Below are 4,461 nucleotides of genomic sequence, written 5' to 3' on the forward strand. Positions count from 1 at the left end.
ATTTGGTTAAGTCACACTTCTTTTGTTCTTTTAAGTATTTCCTGGCAAATTAATCCCTTCGGATCCCTACTTGCCAGTTTGTCTTAGAACTGCTTCTGGCCACAACTGGCTGAACTGCCTTTAGCATTCACTGGAGCGCCAGCTTCGAGGAGAGATGTCAGAAGTCTCCTCGATCTGTGACACTGCAGCAACCCACGATCTGGCTCTTGTTCTGTGCCTTTTTGAATTCTTACCTACTACACCCACCGTTGACCTTTTCTGAATGACTTTTTTTTTTTAGAAAGAAAAAGTTGTCTGAATTTTATAAACATGACAAATTCCGTTTTCTTTAGAAGCTTATTATGAAAAAGCAAAGACCGTGTTGCAAAGAGAACCGGTACCAACACTAGATCAACACCTTTGGAAAAAATCCCCACAAGCAACGAGAATCATGATCTGTTTCGGAGAGAGTGACGCACCTCCCCATCCTAAAATACTCACGCTAAGTTACAATGTGCGAAAGCAAATCCTGACGTAGCCCTGGGAAGTACCAGCATGCAAGTCAAACTACCCACAGTGCAAGTGCTTTCTGTGCTATCGGCATTTTGTTAGTTGGGGGGGGGGGGGCCTACGCTGACCAGCAAAAAAGCATAACAAAACTGCAACCCCGACTGAATTTCTGGGTATTTTTGTGGTATAGACACTGAACTAGGAAACAGAAACAAGCAGCATTTGTGAATATTTATTTTGCAAAACACAAACAAATATTTACAGATGCGATAAAACACCTTATGAAATGTTTACTGAATTAATTCAGTACGTTTTTTGCTTGTTCTGTGCGATGTCAGGTTTGCAGTGGTACAGTCATGGTCGATCCTTCTAAACAAGAACAAAGTTCATTTGAATTTTAATTAACTCCTTTCTACCCAACATTTAGCAGAACACTAAAATAAGGACGGTATCAAAATGATCTCGAAAATATTGACTATTCTATGTAAAAGGGTAATTTACTGGCAGAAAGGATGGCTTGCATTCAGGCTTGGTTTTTATAAATGACGCAAACAAAAATAAAGTCTTGCCGCTGAATGGACAGCAAGTATAACTGTTGAAGTCCCCACACACATATATTTGGCAGTTTACAGGCTGGAAGAAAAACTGCTTGCAGTAAAAAGACCATCATCTTCTTTTGAACAGGCACAAACTAAGCAAGGTGGAATAGAGACAAGGTGAGCGTGTGCCTGCTTGCACCAGATCGCACGCACATGCTCAACAATGGCAAAATTACACAACATGAGAAACGTTTAGGAAAGGTTGAATTCTTTGAAAATGCTATTAAAAGCACACCGTAGCACTTCACGTGCGCAATAGGAGACTCCTGCTATTCAGATAAGCTGATTTCTGTAACGCTTGCTCGTTTTAAGTTTTTACTTTTTTCCGTTTCCCATCCAACTGCCTCTTAAAAAAAAAATCTCAGTCAGGTGGAATTCATTTTAAACTCACTTATTCCCAAAACGTAACGTGCTGCTGCGTCAGTGTCACTAGCAGCTATCAGCACAAACCCACAAAAGCTAGCGATTTACTACCATGGAGACCAACTCTTGGTGATACAAGAACTTAAGGACACCGGCTCACCGCTAATGCCACAACAGATCAGTTGGCCAACCCAGCCTCAGCAATGACTTCTAGCAAGGCAGCCACGCTCTCAGGGTACGAAGACACGGCTTGCACAGATACAGGGCCCAGCAGGGCTTGAGACCCCCCCCAAATACTGCAGCCAGTGGGCTCTGCAGAGAGAGGTGGCGCTGACCGGAGGGCATGACTCTCCTCCCTCACCTGAGGGCCGCCCGCAGCCTCTTATTCCCTCTCCAGTCTTTCGCCAACTGGGAAGTCCTGGTTTGCCGGGACAGTCACAGTGGGATGGATGTGGATGCTGAAGGGCAGCGAAAACACAGTCCTTGCACAGGGCAAGTCACAGAGAGCACGTGCCGCAGGCGGAACTAGAGTAAATGCTGAAAGAGCTGTAACGGGAGGTTCAGCAAACGCTTCTTAAAAGGGGTACATATTGGCACACCACCCCCCAGCACACAGACAGACCCAAGCGCTGGTAGATGAGACATTCCGGCCCAGGCCACCCTGGGGAAGCAATCTAAAAACCCGCTGTATCAAAACGAGGCCTCCGCTGAGGAGAGAGGCAGCTGTAATTAACAGTCCGCTAAGACTGAACAGAGACCCCAAAAGAACAGCGCTGTGGCGCTGCGAACGTCCCCAGAGCACCTTCCTCTGGAGCTCTACGTGCATTTCTAATGCTTCTCCTCTAAGGGGGGGAAAAAAAAGCAGAACTGGAAATGACGCAGACAAAGGTAATCAAAAGCATACATCATCTTCTACATAAGCATGACCTCAGCAAGCAAAGATTCCTCAGTCTGGAAACGACGCGACTGAGAACGATGCCACAGAAGGTAATGAAGTCATGAGTGGCTCAGGATGCAGAAAGACCCATTTTTCACCGTTTCTCCCACTGCAAGAACAACTCAAACGGAGCTCAGAGGAGGCAGGATCAAAACAATCTAAAGGATGTGGTTCCTCGCACCAAACTCTGGTAAGCTGTGAAACGCCTTGCCACAGGGTACTGTGGATGTTGGCCATTTACAAGGAGTCAAGGGAGACGAGGCAAGTTCAAGGAACCCACTGAGGGTCACTAAATACACAAAAGTCACATCTAGCACAAGAAGTAGCTGAGTTGAAAAGTAGAGTCAGCAGAGTGGAAACGGCTCTGAGAAAGAAAAGCCTGAAACTGTGACCAACACCAGCTTAGAATTAGGTACAATTTCTACATATTTACCCTAGGACCCAGCAAGCCTCAAGCCTTCAAACAAGCCTCATCAAATTAGTTACACAAATCATGAAAAGCCTTTTATAAGCCGATCTTTCAGAAATTAAAATCCTCATGCATCGATATCTCTGGTGATCAAACACTGGAATGAACACTTTTCTGAGGACCCTCCCACAGAAACACCAAAAGGCCGGGCTTTTATCTGGAAGTGAAAACCGGATTGAAACCGGTATCTTGCACGTCAGGAGATGCAAATCAATCTCCTTTTTGGAGAGATGAAATAATCAATGCCTGCAACATCACCCTGAACTTAAATTTTCAAACAGAGGCACTCAAAGCTTCTTAATCATGTTGCTAGCTGCAATTCCTTTTTAGGGCCACAAAACGTTTCCATTCTTTGCTGAATTTCATGGTACGTTTGAAGTCCCATCCTACAGTCACAGAAAGGAGCTGTTTGACTTTCGGGATACACAGCAACAAGCATTTTATGTGACCCAATGCAATGAAAAACCTGATGATTCCTACAGGGTCCAGTTCAATTCCATGTTGAAGCAGTCAGGGAGTTCAGAAGTCTCAAAAACGAAGTATTACAGTCAAGGACTACGGTGCCCAGAAACCACTGTGGACCTTTACAGATGGACAAAGGTAGTAAAAGAGTAACAGCCTGTGCCCAAAAAGACGCTGGCCAGTGTAACACTGGCTCTGCAGAAGGAGAAAGCAATTCACGCTTCTCCAACTCATCCTAAAAAGTTCCTCACCAAGGAAGGTGAGGCATGTGGTGGAGGAGCACACCAGCAACAGGGGCACTGTTTTCATCCAGCTGGTCGTTGTTGTTGAGTTTGCAAAGAAAGCAAAGACACGTAACAAGGGCTGTACAAGTACTCAAGTTGTTACTGGTTGTGACATCCTCACGGGCCTTAAGGTTGCACGAGAATCTTTGACAAGATCTACACAGAAACTACTCAGACTTTCACTTTGCATTAGGGGTCTCGCACCAGTGACGTCAACGCGCCGCAGAGACCTCCTGTGAAAACAGATGCTACCCCAGAACTGTCAGTTCTGCAAGGACCCCAGCAGAGGTGACCGAAATGCTGGTAGAGATTACGGGCATCACCCTGGAAGCCAGCAAGGTCTCTGCAGGAACAGAGCTGGAGGAACTTCGCTGGTCCACCCTGGGAAGCTGGAAGTCACCTCATACGCGAAGCCATTTTTTCCTGTCGAACTGTTCATCCCGCCTCCTGGCACACATATACCTGAAGCTCTGTATGTAACGGTTCACATGCACGTGGTTCATGCGTCGACCTCAAAGAGATCGACATGCTTTCTTTACTAAACGTCCTTTTAATTCAGCACAAGCGGGATGTGCGATAGCCCGCGAGTCTAAACCCTCGAGCAACTCCCACCACACCTCACGTCAAGGCCGGCACAGCACTCTGTCCTTCCCGGTCCGGACGCGCAACGGTAAAGGCCCGTTTCTGGCACACGGCTTCCCACAGGTACCGCCCGAGGCCAAAGGCGACGCCGAGGGCTGGGCCAGCGGCAGCAGCAGCTGGAAGGCTGTGGAGACCAGTTTTGGTAGCCCTCGCGCTACCGCTGCGCTGCCAAGCTCGGGGCAGGGCCGCGGCAGCCCCGGGGATGCCTCCGGCACG

This window comes from Pygoscelis adeliae, unplaced genomic scaffold (assembly GCF_000699105.1).
Source record: "Pygoscelis adeliae isolate BGI_AS28 unplaced genomic scaffold, ASM69910v1 Scaffold390, whole genome shotgun sequence".
NCBI classification, from domain to species: Eukaryota; Metazoa; Chordata; class Aves; order Sphenisciformes; family Spheniscidae; genus Pygoscelis; species Pygoscelis adeliae.